The following is an 18,918-nucleotide window of genomic DNA, read 5'->3' as shown; positions in this document are numbered from 1 at the left end:
AGTCTGCAGGTTATACATGCCCTGAATCAAGACCAGATTGGCAGTTAGTACCAGGAAAGGACTGGTGTCTTGTGGGGAAGGCTGTTTGACCAAATCCTGATGATACATCAAAATAGAACACTTTTGGTGACTTCAGAGGAGTCTGGATCAAATTATGATAGCCTTGTATGTTTCTGAAAATTAGTTTCTATTTTCAAATACAATGAGTAGTAAATATCACTTACTAAAGTACCTCACATGTACTTGGCAGGTTGCAAGCAATAGCCAAATTCAATGTTCTTCCTACCATTGAAGCACAATTATTCCCGAGGAAACTAAGGTACCAAGGGAGTGATATGCCTTACTGCAGGCAGCTGTGAAAGGCAGAGCAAGGCTCTGGAACTGGGAGTGCTAGCCCCTCATTTTGTATTCATAATGCTCTTTCTCCTGCACTTCACAAGAAATGCACATTTCAGAATGCAGAAGGACACTTTAGGGTCTGTGGTTATCTAACCCTCTGGACTACAGTTGCAATCTTAAGTACAGCAGAAAGCAAGCAGGAACCTCATAAGAAAATGGCATGCAAGGTCTCACATGCACTGTGCATTCACTTCTGAGAGAGCTTGGCAGATCAATTAAACAGATATGCAGTGCCACTGCGTAGAGTAGCAAGAAGCTGGTTTTCTTTCCCAGCCTTTGGTTCAAAGCACTTGACCTTTATCCTCATATCTTCTGTCTTTTAGGAAGGGCCATATTAAATGCTCATTCCTCTCAGTTGTAGGAGTTGTGCTTACAGATTTTCAGCCTCTAATTGTGCGAAGCGGTCCCCAGAAACGCAGCCTCAGAACGGCCTTTCACTGAGGGGAACAATAAGGCTTAATATAGTGCCTGGAGTGATATTATAGAGTTAGAGGCAGATCAGAGATTAGTACATTGTTTGTGATGTAAAGGATTTCTTGCTAGGACATTAATAGAAAATGCTTTACCTAATCATATTGTTTGCAGGCTTGTTTTGTTTTGCTGAAGTGATATGCAAGTCCCTGGCTGTCAAAAGGGAGCAAAGTTCAGCTTCCAGTTTTCCATGAACTAGAAAATGATCTTTGCAAAGTGTTGTGATTGGCTTAAAACAAATTTTACAAGTGGAGACACTTCTGTTTCTGACCATTTAGGTAAATCTGCAAGTTACGTTTCTATGCACAGGGGTAAGAAGTCCCCGTGAAGGGGACAGGGAATGCTGAATGAGATTCACACATAAATCCTAAGATTTCACAAGCTGGACTTTTAAAAAATCCACCCGATTTCACAATACCCACAGTCAGAATGTGAGGGAGGGTGACCCTTTGAATCAGAAAGGATATTTTCAGGATTGTCTCTGTTGACTCTTAGTTTGGGTATTTTCCTTCCCTTCCACATGTGACCCTTGTTTTCAGGGTCATGTATGTATTGTATGTATTATATTTTGGGAAATCTAGTTTTTCAGAGCACACCACTCTCCCCTGCTGCTTTTTCTGCAGCTCTTACAAGGAGCAAGATAGCTTTCTCTGTAGCCCTTCTTTCCCACCTCTTTCCATACAGTTTTGGAGGCCTGTTGAAAGCAGTTCTTTATTCCCCCATCTGCTATTAATTGCTTCTCTCTCATGCTCTCTAAGTTCCTCACTGCCCCTCGCACACCCCCGCTTCAGGGACAAACTTTGAGAGGAACTTGCACTCCACTAAAGGCATCTATCGCCGGCTAAACCCTTCTAAACCATTGCCACTCTAGCTGAATGCAATTTGCTCTTTCCATGCCAAGGTTTGCTTCAGGAAATCCCCCAGATGAATGAAAAATATTGTTTTGCATTTGTTGGGACCTCTGCCCAGTGCTGCTCGCAGTGCACAAGCTGTGTTTGGTGCTAGCTGGGTCAAGATAGCTCAGAAAATCTCATGGCTGGGTATTGGTGCTTCTAAGCCTGTTGGCTCACACACACACGCGCACACTCACACATACACACTCAGCGTCTCTCTCCTTTAAACAGGAAACTCAACTCAGCATGTGGTGAGTAACCAAATATCAGCAAAGGCTTTCTTGCATTTTCTTAAATTCTGTCAAAAAATAAATTCGAGAAGGAGACAAAAAATCCTATGTTAAAATAAACTCTTGGATGTAAATAGGTCAGCACAATCAAAAGTCTGGGTGTTTGATGGAGAGAATCTGGCCACGATTCATTAGTCACTGATTCAGTCGGAAGAAGTGAAGCTTCATGGTGCCTGTAAGTTTTTGAGAAGCTTGGAAAAAGTTAAAAACACAGAAGATATTTGTGTGGACGTGGGATACAGGCCTGTGATGAAAGCAGGCACAACTCTGCTCAAACACACTGGAGCTGTGCAAGAGGTTTGGTTTTGGCCATAGAAATAACACAGGTATAGGTTAAACAAGGCCTGATTCATTGCATTTAAGTCCATAGGGATTTGTGTGGCTGTCTGGATGGACTCTTTGTATAGCATACATCTTGCATGCCCTGTGATTCATCAATGAGGTCTGAAATGTGGCAGAGTCAAAGTTCGTTTTTTTTAAAAGAGAGATATCATATATTGATTCAAAGTCTTCAAGAGACAGAAGACTGGTAAGTCCTTGGGTTAGACTAGCCAAGGGTTAATTACCTTTATCTGCCTGAGCATACATCATTCTGCTCACTGCTCCTCATGATTGGCCTCTGCCCTCATGGCATGAAGTGGGTTTGGTGTGCCTGTCTCTCCTCAGCCTCACTTGCTGTACTGCCAGCTGTGCTATTGTAAAGTGAATGCTGCTTTTGTATCTGAGGTGATCAAAACAGAATGAAAGCTTTGGACAGCCACAGTGCTTCCTGCTCACTCAGTGTCCAGCCAGAGATGATGGGAAACTGAGCCTGATACCCCCCACTGGGAAAGGACCACAAAACTGGAGCATACTCACCCAGTCTCCTCTCCTAAAATTCACAGTTTTGCACAGGGAACATACACACATACAGCTATTTGCATTTCATCCTTTGATTTTTAAGGAAAAACTGCTAGAAAGGAGTTTGACATAAAATGAGAGCCATTTATTATTTAACTTGAAAGGGTCTTGTGATTGAATTTTGCTTCATCTTGGCTGAGGCAGACGCTTACATGTTAGCCAGAGTTCTGCACAACAAAAAAGAGCTGAATGTTGACATCAAAGTTTGGCCCACTGATCTTACCAAGGAGGAGGTATTTCCTGAATGGGGAGCAGCAAGAGCCGTGTAGTTCATACAAACTCATGGCAAGAATATATGATGTAGCTGTTTGCAGAAAATCATTACCAGATGGCACAGTGATGGTGGGTGTATGCAAACCCACAGGGTGCAACAGGATGGATGAATAACATCTCTCTGTGGTACATTGCAAAGTCAAGGTGATGGCAAGCAAAGATCTTGCTTCACACTCATTGGTCATGCTCCGTTCTGCCTTTGTGCTGGGCATGGGCTCTGTGCAACAGGGAAGGTGCCGTGGGAATAGCTATGCCCCCTAGGGCTTGAAGCCTCAGCCTTGAGCCTAGCAAAGGAGAGCAATAGCAAGGACAATTAAATCTTGCTTGGTCTTGCTGTGCTCAGCATGGAGGAGGTTTCTCTGGGTTCGTTAACACAGCTCTGATTCACAACCTTGAGTGGAAGGAGGCCAACAAGCACAGTGTGCTATTCCTCTGAGCGAGCTTTTCCAGCTAAGATGAAGGAAAAATTGCAGCACGCTCTACCCTGAACAACTTGAGAGGTGCTCTGAGAGTTTCATTTAAATGCCATGCCATTTTAATATCTTTTGTTGTGAAGAGTGGGTCACTTACATTGCCAGGGATGTTAGTATGTTGCTATGGTATTTTACCAAATCCTGGCTTCTGCTGCCTGGGTGGAAAACAGCCTGTGTATTCTGTGAAAAATTAATGTAAAAAACCCACCAGCTTTTGAGGATGACATGGGACAAGATAATTTTTTTTTCTAATTTTTTCTTCAAGAGAGCCCTAAAGCTGAGTTGTGTCCTGTGGAACAGGTGCAGATGTGCGAACCTGGGATCACATCCTTTTCCCAGCCCAGCAGAACAGGCTCTTGAACTCAGGGTGGTGGTAGGAAAACAACAGTGCATTTCTCAAAGGCAGACTCTTTTTCTGGCCATGACTTTTACAAGATCAAGGTCATTATCTTTGTAGATTTGTGAATTTCTCATAATGGGTTGACTAAAAACTTATGCAAATTCATTTGTGTATGAAGTACCTCCTGTGTATGTCCATGAAGGAATTTGCACCTTACATCTGGTGAGCTGTGTGACTTTTTTGACAGGGTTGTTAGAGCTACTCTTCTTCAGAAGCAAAACCCACAAGAAACTGTGAGCACAGCTGCCCATAATATGCTATTGTAGGGATGCTCACAAAGCAGACCTATTTGTGAAATTTTACTCATAAAATGCAGGATTCACAGAAGGTCTTAAAGGATCTTTTATGACTGAGAAGCATTGATCTCTGAACTGGAGGAGGCACACGGCCTAATTCACTGAGAAAACTGCTGATTAAATGATTAAAAGAGATTTTGTTTCCTGGCTTTTATACTTGTGCTGAAGTTATTTTTCTAGTCATAGATGAGTCTCAGCCAGCTCCCAGAGATGCAGAAAATTAAATTTTTCTTCTTCTTCTTCTTCTAAACATCAGTTTTGTACAACAATTGAATTCCATTGGTCTGAGAGGGATTTAGGGAAAGCTTTTAATATTCCATATGGCTTTAGGATTCAAAGAATTTCCATGTAATGAAGTATTGTCTTCTGGACTTTTCCCTTCCTGCTTTATACTTAGCAGGTGGTATTCTAACACTAGCAGCTTGGGGCAGTTTAAATTTCATATTAGAACTCTACTATCTGAACTGAAATCCCAAAGGGAATTTTTATCCCTTTTCTTTTCAGCATGTGTCAATGGAAACAGTCCTCTGAAGGTCAAGAGCAAGTGATGTCCCTAAATATAAAATTCCTTTGGTTATCACAAAAGCAGTGTTCACCACAGGAAGGGACTGGACTTCTGAGAAGGGTGCAAGTTTTGATTTCATCAAGTTTATTTTGCAGAAGGGTCGTGGACAGAGTCTTGGAGACTGGTAAAAAGCAGTGAGATATTATCGGCCCACAGCGAGGTTTTATGTTCCAAGGCTCCTGACGTGTAACCTGCGTCCTTTGCTTCCATGCTACCGATTCTGATATTATGTTAAATAAAAATGAGAGTAAAGAAGACTTTTATAACCACATTTTCCATTGCAGACATAAACCAGATCATGCAGTTTGGTAGAAAAGGGACAAACATAGCTTATAAAATTTATTTGAGAAAGACCTGAAGGCATGGAAACTTATCTCAACACTCTCATCAGTAATACTACACTAGTGTGGCAGCACCTCTTTTTCATTATTGGGAACACAAAAGGCCAGTTGGCTTGATTGCACGTGAAATGGCCACCTCATAAATGTGCTGTAATCCTTGTCATGAGAAGTTTTTAAAGGTTCTTGGTGGGAGCTGGTCACAGTTTTCTTTCCCACTTTTGTTTTAACCCAAAAGTTGTAGTGAAAATATTAGGGTACTGGTGTTATTTTTTCTTCAAGATTTTTACAGTTTTTGATTTTTTAGAATTCTTCAGTTAACATTATCTAGAAATAATATAGTTTGAAATATTTTTTTCATTTCTTTTCCTGTTCTCTATCCCAAATTTCCTCCTCCATCCTCTTCTGCTTTTTTTTTTTTTTTTCATGGCTGTAAAACCCCAAATAGTGGTGGAAAACACCTCTAAGAGTAAAGAACTATGAGGGGCAAAAGACCAGTCACAGGAGAAAAGCCTGGGTCCAGATCCCTGCTCTGCTACACGCCCTCCAAGAGAACATTACTGAATGATTCTCTGGTTTAGATTTTAAGCACCAATTTGAGAGTGCGCTTAAACTCAGGCTTATCCAGTGTCGAAATTGTCTGGGAATAGGTTTAAGAGAGCTCCTGAGTAAAGCTGGGGAGAAGCTCAGGTCAGCCTTTAGAGGAGACAGTGTGTTGGCCAAGGTTCCCACCACTTGTCAGACACCTCTCAGCCTTCCGGTGGCCACCACACAGCACTGATGGGACTGATGCTCCCTGCCAGGTCACAGCTGGTGCTGGCTCAGCCAGCTCACTGACAGACATGTGGATGTACCCTTTGGGTTCCTGGTGTTTTCTCTCCATCAGACCTGGGCCTTGCTGTCCTGGTGTGTGAGTAGGGACATAAGATTTCCTTGCCTGAAAGCACTACTTTGAAGAAACAGTAAGTAAAACCTGGGATGCAGTGAGGTACTACTTTGAGAAGGACCACAAAGCAGCTATGACAGCTCCCTGTTGTCAAGGTGGGGAAGATGCTGTGCTGCCATTGCCTAGAGGCCCATGGGGAGCTGAGATGGTTCTTTTCAGGTTTCTGGGAGATCCTGCAGGCTGGCTTTATCAGTTCCTCCTGTTCCTTCATGAAATACAGATGCTGACACTTGAAACATTTGTCTCCATCAGTCACTGACACACAGGTGCCATATGTCCTGAACCAAACAACTGCACTGCAGCAGGCAGAGGTGGAGGTGGGTCTTGCAGGGCATGTTTAGCCAGACAGGAGCCAGGAGACAATGGGAGGCAGCCCCTACTTCCTTTCCTCACATGTCTGTGATGAAGTGCAAAAATGTTTGGAATTTCTTCCCGAGCCAAGGCCTCTGTGTTTGTCAACAGCTTTGTTTTGTTGATGGGGCAAAACATGGAATGGAATATCTTGAAAATTAGCCACTGAGCTACAGGGATAGAGCATGATGCAGCATCTGAGGAAGGCCAGTGCAGGTGGGGCTTAACCCAACACAAGGAGTTCTGCCAGATGCTGAGAAGAAAGCTGAATGCAAGTCAATTATTCTGTTTGGATTTTCCACAGCATGAAATTCCCATAGTGTCAATCTTCATCTATCTGCTTGTTAGAGCCACTTGCAGAACGCCATAGGGAAGAAACTGCTCTTAGCTTTTTCTTTGGTGGGGTGAAGCTCAGTGGTGCAGCAGTAGAGGAAGCCTCATCTTGTGGTGAACACTGCGCTGAATGTAGGGGTAAGCAGACTCTAATTTGTATGCCTCTCAGTGGGCTTTCTTTTCACAACTCTTAAAATTCCAATCAAACATTATTGTAAGTACTGAAATCAGTTTAAGAAAGTTAATCCATTGTTTGAAAAAACATTGAGACTGTCAACTTGATGTTGTGTGTAGTTATTCAAGTTCTAAAGCCCTGAGAAATAGACCTCACAAGAGAATTGGCAGCTGACCCTTAACTTCAAATGTCATTGCTTTTATACTGCAATATGAATTATTTTCTGTTTTACAAGCTTATGTCATTCACCCTACCATGGACTGGATTTTTCATATATATTAGTGACAAATTGTACTTGTTTGCAAAATCCCAGGACTCAAGTGTTCTCTAGGTCTCAACAGCTGTCATCTTTTTCCCAAGGTACTTGAGAAATGTTCTCTGGAGTTGCTGTGAATCACAGATGTTTGCTCTGAAGGATAGGGTTGGTGGTCCAGGGCCATGTGTAAGGGCACCTTGATGAAATTCTAAATGGGGTTCGGTTTCAGTGATGCTCAGTGTTAGAAGGAAGCATTTTCCTTACTGTTGCCCATCAGCAGAAAAATGCTAATTGATTTTTGAGGCCTCAGTCCCTGCCATAGAGAAAGGCAACAGGAGGTGGAAAAAGGTTTTGTTGTCTTTCCTAGTAGTTCATTTTGCAGTCTCCAAGATCCATCTGCTTACAGGGAGTGGGGGACATTCAGAAAGAACATCTGTGAGTATCCCACGTTGTTACACTTCCAAAGCCAATGGCAAAGACCTTGGCAAGATCCAGGCTTTTCAAACATGAGCCTTTTCTGCAAGTGTTTAGACAGATGGTTTGCTACTGTAAGGAGCATCTTCAGGGAATTCACTCCTATTCTCAATGTTGCAATTACTGTAGGCTCAGGGCTGGCTGTCTCCTGCTGAGTTTCTGAACAGTGTTTGTTTTTGCTTGATGAAATTCTGTCTTAGATTTTTTAGTGATTATGCTATATTGTGTTCTGCCAGGCTTTGAAATGAGATCAAATTGCTTTTCCCTCAACATTCACTTACAAAACATATGTCGGCCAAATCTTGAAGTTCCTACTTGTGTGCTGGTCACCCACCGAAAGTCAATGGGACCTTTGACTGAGTAAGCACTGTGTGAAAACCAAGTGTGAAGGTGGGGGGTACTTCTTGCTGCAGCTTCTTAGCTTGCAGCAGCAATAATTTTATTTTCTCTGAAAGAGGTAATGGGTACACTGATGTTGCCTTGGATGAGATATTTTTAAGACAAGGCTTGCCTTGTCTACCAGTCCCTGGTAGAAGTGGGCACTAGAGCTGAACACTGTTCTCCAGTTTGGCAAAATGTTTATATTTTAAGTTGATTTTCAGTCTAAACCAAACTAAAACCCAAATTAAGTGTTATTTCCAGGGATTTGTAGAATCTGCTCACCAAAACTGACAACTTCTGTTACTTTTGCTGACAATCTAGCTGTGAAATTGGTAAGAGAATCCATTTCACTGAGCAGCTGTGGATATCTGACCTCAGATGGATCAAGAAGGCATGTTTGGGCAAAAGTCTTTAAGCTGGAAGGATGTAATACATAGTACTTTGTGTGCAGTTAACTGATGTTTTAAAATTAAGCTCTTGTAAGAGAAACATCCACTAATCTCTAATAGACACAGTCCAGATCACACCCCAACATTTTCACTTGCCGTATAGTACAAAGCTGAATATGAACTTTGAAACTCTGACCCTTTGTGGAGGTGTTTGCAGTGCTGTCCCTTGGATTTCACAATCAAAGAACACTTAAAGAGCTGCCACAGAACCAGGTTTCTATCAGAACCAGTTCTCTTTTTCATAACCAGGCAGACTTGACCACACAGTAAGAATGAAACTCATTGCTGAGAAAATAAATAGCACAAGACTATTTAGATCCTTGAAAAACAAACTCGGTGGTCTTTGCCCTGGTCTGTTGAGGAGGAAGAATAGTACATTTTCTTTCCTACTGCAAATATTTAGTAGATCTCTACACACTGCAGTCACTGTCCTTCTGTCTATATTAATTGAAGCAAGCAGGGCTGATTTTGTGTTCATGTACCATATATGACTGCTGTGATGTCAGTGAAGTTCACATCAGTATTAAGCTGGTGTGTTAATGGACTTAAGTCTAGATGCTATAAACACTTAGAAGATGTTGGAGTCTTTAAAATTGAAATACCTGCTATTACAGCGATTTAATAATTGTTGAAGGCAAGTTTATTTGTGTATAATTTTTTAGATTTTTCAGTTGAGTCTAGGGAAGTGAGCCCTGATTTCTTACAGAAAAGAGGATTTTATGTATGTGTCTGTGTATGTGTATGTCTGTGTGTGTCCCAGACACCTTTTGAATTCATTGGCTGACTTCCACCAGATTTGTTAGAGAAGTATAGATGTCTAAGGTAAGTAAACCTCTGAAAGCAGATGGCTAGGTGAAAGAAAATTTTGTTGGGAGGACCTGACAGTAGGGAAAAGAGCAGAACCAGAGTGCACTTTATTAGAAATGAGAGAATCCATATGGGGGAAAACCCTTACAGATGTCTTAGTTGCAAAAAAATTTTATGTATCAAAGTCACCCATCCATGAGACACAAATCTAAAGGAAACTGATTTCATTGATCCTGGTACTTTTGTCTGTTCAGCACACCTAGTTTTGCATTCAAGTATTGGGATAAGAATAAGAAAACACCGTTTTCTGGAAAAAAAATAAAAAACATAATAGTGAGTGTGGATCCTTTTAAAAAGAGCAGTGTTTTCTATTAACAGAGAACTGAAGCAGGTTCTGACTAACTGGGATCCAATAACGGTGTGTTGGGGAATACTGGGTAAGTATCTTCTGTTCTTCCATTCTTGAGGCCATTACCTCTTTTAAAAATGGGGTTAATGATACTTAAGTGGCTTGGAATGTGTTTTGCCCACTGCAAAGAAATGACCCCTGAGATAAGCATAATTAAAAGCTCCATGTACTTTAAACTCTAGTTACTTACTACAATGGCATTAGACTGTAAGATCTTTGAGCTGCACATTTTCATAATATATACAAGAGTGGTCACTTTAATTGATGCTAAAACCTGAGCAGTCACAAAAAGAGCGAGCTTCTCCTAATACTCCCTATTGTATTAATTTATGAACAATAAACTCAAAAGATACCATACATACCAAGCAAGGCAGAGGGAACATTTTGGTCTAGCTGTTAAGCAAGAAAAGTTTGAATATGTTTCTGATCTATATGATCCTGTACAGTGGATGAATGTGGCTGTATGGTCTTATAAACAGGAGGGGTTCTGAGCTTCGCTACACTTCTGCTAAGTGGATACATATTGGTAAAAGGCATATGAGGTATTTCTGTCGGATATTAAAATAAAGGGAGGCTTGAGGCTCTATGTTTTATGTCTCTCCAAATCAGTCTAATAATTTCTTTTGTTTGAATAAAAAGTTTGAGGAAAATTTTTTCCAGAGCTAATATTTCTGGAAGCTTTTAAGGAACATATAAAGCTTTGATGACGTCATTAAAAACATGAAAGATGTATTTGAGCAAGGGTTTCTGGAAAGGTTTAAACCATGCAATGCTCTGTTCAGATGTAGAGCAAAAGTTGCTGGATGGCTCTGTTCATTCTCCATGTCACTTGAATGTGAACAGTTTTATACTGTAGCCAGAACCCAAACCTAATTTTCTCTGGACCTAAAGCTCAGATGTTAATTGGCATAGGAGGGTTAGGTCTGAATATACTTTGAAAGATGTACCATGGCTTTGTCCCAGCTCTGGTGAGGAGGGAACAATGGCTTGAGGTATAAAACATGCAATTTTCTGGGTAAGAAAATTTACTTTTTTTTAGTATAAGAAAATAATTCTAACGTGTTCTTTAAACAAATTAATCAAATACTGGCCAGATTCCCCCCAGATTCCCATGGTTACATTAAGGTCAACTGGGGTCCAATTAACTTGTGTTTGCTTCCCAGGGTCATCTGATCTTGGCAATTTTCATCATTCCAATAAAATTGGGTTTGATTTCTGGTGCAGAGAGAACAGCTGTGATTCCAGGTCTTCAGCTTTGTCTAATTCCAAGGAACAGTGTGCAGACAAACTAATCATCTCAGATCTTAGCAATACAAACTAATCATCTCAGATCTTAGCAATGAGCGTGGGGAAGTGTGAGTTATGCACATCAGTAACTTGTGCAAGGGAACTAATTAGGAGCAGATGCTTAAATTTTCCTAATGTTTATATGAGGAGAACAAATTGCCCGCTGGCAGAAGTAGCCATCTGTAAAAATGGTGTTCCAGCCTCATAATTTTAAATGTTCTTCTTGTATTCTTAATTTGCATGTACAAAATAAATTGCAGCTAGAGACACTCAATCAGCAATGGGTCTGAGTTCTTAAGGCCTGGACCATGTCACCCAGCAGTTCTATGAGACCATTACAGATTCTGCTGAGGATTTGGTGTCTGTGAACCACTGTTTGTAAAAAAATTAGATGTATTTCCTCAAAAGATTGCATGCACAGAGCATCTTACAAAATCAACAAAAGTAAGAAATGTTAGTCTTCTCTGATTCCCTAGAAAAGTAGTAAGGATTTTCTGGTAAAAAAATGCTTCACTCTCCTTTTTTCTGTTCCACTAGACAGGAGAAAATAAACGAGTCATTAAAACATTGGTGTCATGCAAGGAAGTAATGTTCTCAAGGTATGAAAACACATCCCCTCCCCTTTGCAGAATCCAACCTCTTTTAAAAACAGTGAATACTAAAGTCTTTAGGGATCCCTTTGTATAAATCGTGCATGTTCTACACAGTGGAAGACCTACCCATTCCCGCAGATGTCAGGAGGGACACAAAAGCTTGTTTTGGCTGCACTCGCCAAGTCCCCCTGCTGTGGGCTAGAACGCTTCCCTGCCCCACCTGTGTGCTGCACTGATTGATTGAAAAGCAGGCTGCAGACCGTAGCCTGGAGAAGCAATTACTTGTCTCTCAAAATCAGTCTACTGTAGCTTGAAACGGACTTTCCAGAAGGCGCAGGAGGAGCATTATGGTAGCATTGGGGTAGTTACTGGGAAGGTTATCCTCTGGAGAAACCTTGACCCCACCAACCAAGCAGCATGGGAGTGTTTGACTGCCAGCTGTTGCCTGCCAAAGACTATACCAGTTGTTTTTAGCTCACTGGTATTACTGCAACACTGCTGAGCTTGAAGGGAGCCATTGAGTTTGACTTGGATATCGCAGGCCACTCCATTTTGCAAAGTTACTCCTGGACTGAGTTCAATAAGGTGTGCTAGCAAAAACTGTCTCCTCTAGGGTGGGCTTCAGCAATGCTCTGAGTACTCCAAGACATGGAGGCATCCTTCACTTTTGTAGGTGATTTTCTTCAATATCTAAGGACAGACATGGATTTAAAAAAAAAAAAAAGTATGGCTGCATTTCTAATTGGAATTTTTATGTCTCTGATTTTTCAGCAATTGGTCTGTGTTGCTGTTACCTTTTCTAGATTAGAAGATTCTGTCAGTGACTAATATATCCTAATATATCCTCTATTTGAGGATATTCAGGCACCAAAACCAAATCACCACTAAATGTTCTTTCTGAGAAGCTGAGTATGTGGACTTCTTTAGATGCCTTGCTATAGGAGAACATTTACTGATGACATATTGGTGGCTGCAGCCTGTGGACTTCTCTTTCTCTTGATGTCTCTCAGGACATGTTTTCTCCAGTCCTTAAGCAATTTCTGTGGTTCCTTTCTGTTTCATTCCTAAATCTATCAATATTTTCTGAAAGGCACCCAAATTTATAGCATGCAACTATTGCAGATATGGGGAAAATAATTTCTCTCCTGTCTCACATCTCCTCCAGTTGCACTTTGAGCCATGGCATTTGCTCTATTTTGCCAGAGGAGCATGCTTGGAACTCAGCCTGTGTTGTCTGCTCTGACTGTATAGTTCTTAAGTAAAGTCTCTGCTTTCCTCTTACAATTTTTATTTCTCTGCTTGCCTGCCTTCTTCCAATCTGTGGAACAAGTCTAAGATTTCCAGGGTCTCAGGAAATGTCTGTCACTCAGTTCCCAAATAATTACATTTTCCCTAGACATCTTTGTTATCTCTATTAATTTCTGTTTTGTTTAAATGGTCCCATCTTAACAATTGATCCAGTTTTTCATGTCTTTATTTTCAGATCATTAAGGAAAGTGCTTAGTAATGCCCAGGCCAATATCAGTGGAGCAGCTACCCCCTTCCCCCTGTTGTACCTAGGCTGGTGTTTCTCTGATGTTAACAGCTTTCTGAAAGAGGCAATTCTCCATTTCTTCAGCCATTTAAAATGTGCTTTTATGGTGCTAAAGTACCTTAGGGTCCCATTGTGCCAGACCTTCCTTTAAGAAGAAGGCTGGTCCCCAAGGAGCTTGCAATAAGATGCACAAGGGTTTGGAAAGCACTTGCCTACACTACCCAGAGAGTTCAGGACCTTGGTTTCCTGGGCAGACATGGCCGTCTGCAACACTGAGGAGATGGCTCCTTCTATTTGTCTGACCTTTGGCTGCAGCTGTCACAGAGTTACACTGGGCAGTCTGCACGACTCAGAGCATCCCCAAACAGCACCAGCAATGCTGCCAGCCCTGGTGGGGATTGTGGTGTTCTGGGAGCCTGCCCAGGAGCACTGCAGGGAGCCCGCAGAAGGCAAGCAGGGTGCTGCTCTCCTGTGCCTCACAGGGCTGTTGGGGGTGCTTTCCCTGTGGGTTAGAACAATTCTTTTCCATTGATGCTGACTGAGGAATAACTCAATGCACACCATCTCTGCATTTAACTAGTATCTCTAGTTACTCTTTTTCATATTATTTTTTCTCCTTCATTTCCAAATCTGATGTTGATTTCCTTGGGGTGTGTTGCCACTGGGCTTCCAGGGATGTAGATCAGGCCCTTAATTACTCCTTTCATTCTTAACTCTACTACAGCTGAAGTGAAGATTTTCAAAGCCCCTGGAGAGACCTGTTTGCTCATTTCTCAACTAACTAAATTTTTCCTAGGCAGTTTTGACATTTCAGTCTGAAGCACCTTTTTTCCTTCTTTTTTTCCTCAGAAGCAAAGCTAGGAGGCAGGTCCTTAGGAGATAAGAAGTGTCACACATATATTGAGTCTAAACCAGAGGGTCTTATCCCAGGGTTGAATCGAAACCAAGCTTTCTCCCCTCCCATTCTTCAAAGATTATTTTACCCAGGAGGGATGTCCCAGAAATCAATGGAATTGCACTGAGATATTCAGAAACACAACAATTTCTAGCAGGGAGGATTATCAAATACTGAAAAAATTTCCTAGTTGACATAGGAACTTGTGAACTCTCAGTTCCTCAAAGTGTTTGTATTGAAAGCAGGTACCTTGCATTACAGGTGCCCTGCATCAGCCACATGTAGGTGAGTTGAGTGTGCAAATCTCTGTGGAAAAACCCATGGCTAGCTTCAAGCAGTTGAGAACAGACTATTATAGAATCCTATGCCTTGAAATCTCTGGATAACAGACAGTAGCTTGGATAGAGCTACTCACAAGCAGAGTTTTGAGTGAAAGACCTCTAGGACAGGATGTGTAATTTTTCCACTGTGTTAATAGAATCTCTAAAAAAAAGGTGCCACTTGTTCCAGCACATCTCGATAACTTCCAGTGTTACGTGAAGATGTGTCCTAGGAGTCTGGGAAGGCTCTGATTTGCAGGCATTAAGTTGGATTCTCTCAGCTGTCTATCCTCATTTTCAGCATTTTTTTCCCCATCTCAGGACATTGTGGTTTTGTCATGTGTTCCTGTTATTTTTTTAGGCAAAGGCCAGAGTTGCCTGTCTACGGGTTTTCTGACCTCTGTAAGTACAGACATGGCTAAGGACTGCTAGTTGCTGAAAAGGCCAAGAGGATGAAGACAAGTCAGGGTTAAGTTCATAAGTTAGTTGAGTTTAAAGATCCCATATGTGGGGTTTACGGAACCACATTTTTCAGTTTTAAAAGATTTTTATTAAGTTTTCACAAAATACAAATGAAAAGTCATAAACAAAACCCAGGATCCTGCTCAGAGTTACCCTGAAATAAATCTGGAGTAACTGCCTTGGAGCCAGGCAATGTCTCCAACTTTATGTTGCTGGGGCTAAAAGGAGAGCCTGACCCCATGAGTATTTTCAAACGTGCAGTTATAAAGTATGCAATGTTCTCTTAATAATTTAGACTAAGAAATTTACAGGCTGACGTTCACTATGGATTGAGTTTAACCAGTGATGTTTCGATTTAAATGCTCTTTTGGATCCACATGTCATAAGAATGGAATGTGTCCAGTGACCCACGCAGACTTTCCTGTGCCTGTTATCAGCGTCACAGCTAGTGCTCCCCAGGCAGCAGGAGCTTGTCCTCGTGGCACCTCAGTCAAACAGGAAATCATTATATTCTCTGGAGAAACTGAGGTACATGGTGATGAGAGACTTCCTCAGAGTCACCAAGGGCAGCCTGTTATGTAGGGTGAGGGGAAAACTCTTATTGACTTCACCATGGCCAAGATTTCCCCAAGGTTCATTGAGGTCTCAGGGAAGTGTTGAGTGGGAGAGGAATCACCAGGGCAGTTACTGTCAAGATGTCAGGTCAGGATTTTTGAGTTGGATTCAAAGGAGGACTGAAAAACCTGTGTCCTTTTTGCCCTTTTGCCTTTGCTGCTCTGTCTGTTCCACTTTAGGAAGAGGTCAGTGTTAGCTGTGGCATGGCCAGGAGTGGGCTACCTTGGCTGATAACGCTCTGCTGCATTTACAGGCCAGGAACTGGCCTTTTTTTGTCCTCACTGATCTGGATTTGGTTAGCATTATTAGGGTTTGTTTCCCTTATTTCAAAATTGCATAAATACCATCTTCTCTTGAATCCTTGCAGCCTTGTCCTTGACAGCAGAGGATTCTACAGCATATTGTAGAGGGTGAGTCTCCCCACAGAGTTAAATTACACGTAGAAACTGAACTCCTGTCCCTCTTGCAATGAAGGGCAGACTTGGCAGCCAAGCAGGGATTTCACCCAGACACCAGCCCTTTCTTCTGAGCACTCTGCTCTGCAGGATGTATTCTTTCCATTACAGCCTCACTCTAGGACTCCCCAAAGGCACTGTGAGAAAACCACTGTTGTCTCTTACATCAGATTTAGAGTCTGCAGTGCTCAAGCCATGAAATCTCCACAGAGGCTGGGCAGTCAAATCCACGGAAATCAAATGAGAATTTGAGTAAAGCCCCTGGTTAATAAGTCTTTCCCAAGTCCAATAAACATAACTGGAAATAAATTGCATCCATACATTTCACAGTTTGATTTACATTAAAATGAAAACATGAGAAAGGCCTGCCATTGACAAGTTCAAACAATGCAAAATTCTGCACAGTTTGTGTTTATCCAACTGTAATTTATAGCTCAAATATTCCATTGAGATAAAAATAAATCAATAATAGTACACTACTTGTGATTTATCTTGGAGTCATTAAAAAAAACAGATGGTTGTTTTCCTATGCTGGTAGTGTGGGTCTATCACAGAAGCCATCACATGTACAACATTTTGCTGTTCAAGGCCCCAGCAAAATGCCTTCTGACAAAGGGCCTCTTTTCACAGCTCAGACAGCTTTGCTTCTGTTCAAGCCTCAACCTTGCCAAGTTCCTCATGTGCTCAGTATCTGAAATAAGACCATCACTCAACTCTAGATTTAATCTCTGGATGGATTTTTGACTAAAGGGTTTCAATCATCAAGCCCTTTAGTACCAGCGTTGTGCCAAGGAGGTGGGTTTGGAAGCAGTGGAGGAGCACATCTGTGCATGCCCTGCCTGCTGACAGGAATGGGATTCAGAGCTGGTAGCATTGTTATTCAATAAATACTACTGGATGCAGAAGAGAAAGGAATTCTCCCCAGTCCCTATGGCTCCTATGGCTCTTGGCAGCATTTCTGAGGTGAGTCATTAGCAGCTGCTTGGGAAGGGAGGGAAGAGCAGCAGCATGCCATGGCTTCTATTTCGGCTCCTCCACCCTTCCAGGAGTTCAAGCAGTACTTTTTAACTCAAGTGTCCAAGGTTATAGAAGAAACCTTAGTGCTCTAGATTGTGTGTTGTCCTTGGGCTTGGCTTAAGTGAGGAGGCTCATTTAATAGCTGCCAGAATGGTGATTATTAGAGTCATGGAAAACCTCTGGAGATCATCTAGTCCAACCCCCTGCTGAGGCAGGTGAGTCCTGAAGAACTCCAGGGATATTGATTCCAGGGCCTCTCTGGGCTCCCCTCCAGAGCTTGTCCTCTGGGCTACTCCTACAATAGCATCCAGACATAGATGGATGTACACACCTGCTATGATTGGGAAAACTCCTGAAGTAGAAAAGAGAATAAAAGCTATGTTTGTTCATCTTAATGTGGCAAGCTCTGGCCTTCTAGGAGGCTGGCTGCCCTCTCCTGCCCCTCAGCCTCCTATGGATACTGTCCCATTTTTTGGGGAGGAGGCAAGAATTCACAGAGAAATCTGTTCAGATCCACTGTCTGCAGCAATAATCAGTTTTTTTCAGGTCTGACTTGGAGCCAGAATTACTTTAGGTCATTTCAGCTAAGGCCAAATCTTTTCTGCACTTAGCATTTTCCACCACGATCAAGATATTGGCCCTGATGTCCCTACTGGGTTTCCCATACTCTTGGCTCTCAACATTACCTCCCAGAGCATCTTAACAGCCTGTCCAGTTGTCAAGGCACAAGGATGCTGTTAACATAGCATCCAACTAAATTTTATGCATCAAAACACTGCCTGCTATGTAGTTGGGTAAGCACCTTTCAAAAACCACTGCACATCTGCACATCTCACATTCCTCTGGGGTGTCCATCACTCTGGCCTCTGTGTGGTTTCCAAATGTGGGCAGCTTTTCCTGGCTGGTTCTTGCTATCTGCTTTTGTTTTGGCCATGGCACCCCCCCATCACCTCTCCCTTCCTGAGAGCCCTCCAGCATAGGAATCAGGCAGGATTTCCTGCTGCCTTTCAACCTATTCAGAGCTTTGAGGGTGTGAGGGAGCCGGTTTCTTCTAAGTGCTTGTCCCCAAGCCAGTCAAAGCCCTGGGGAGAGGGCTGGCTCTTGGCTGCCTCCAGCATTCACACCTCTGCACTGGGTCTGCACACCCTCATGGCCACTGCAGGCATGGTCTGTACCTTCAAGAAAACAGGGTGACTCCCTGCCCTGGACATGGCACTGTTTGATATTCAAACGCTCACAGACAGTTCGTTCACTGCCTTTCTCCCCCTCCTTACAGTTTAATTCCCCTCAAAGCTCCTTACTAGGGCTTGTACCTGGATGTTGGCATGAAGACCCTTTTTCTCTAAGAACACTGGAAAATGCATTCCTCCACCTCTGTCTCTCAGTCAAGACAGGCACAGCCTGTTATTTGAGTCTGCCACCAGTGGACAACAGGATTCTGAAGTTTGATAAAATTCTCCCCAGACCTGGAAGGTCAGCCTGGTATTTCAGAGTGTGGCTGGGCTTTTGCTGCTTCACACACTGCCAGCAGTAACAGGAATTCTGAACTTCTTTTGCAAGGAACCCTGCATATGGCACATGAGCCCATATGAAACAGCCCTTGCCTGTTATTACCACATCCTGCTTCTGAGGGGCAATTTGTCTGGAATTATAACTGTGTAGTAAAAGTTGAGACTTTCTCTCAGTAAATAAGTGCACAAACAAAGCTAAATTTTTCTGTGATGCTGTTCCATGACTTAGCTTTGTTTACAAGCACTTTCTTGTTGATACCAGCACACAGACGCTGAGCTGAAGCTGGATGGGTTTTGTGGAAATCGTTCTGGGGTGTCCTTCAGAGAGAGAGAGAATTGTCTGAGAAGGG

Source organism: Corvus cornix, chromosome 6 (genome assembly GCF_000738735.6).
Source record: "Corvus cornix cornix isolate S_Up_H32 chromosome 6, ASM73873v5, whole genome shotgun sequence".
NCBI lineage: Eukaryota > Metazoa > Chordata > Aves > Passeriformes > Corvidae > Corvus > Corvus cornix.
The sequence above is the reverse complement of the archived record's forward strand: the minus strand, read 5'-3'. Positions refer to the sequence as shown.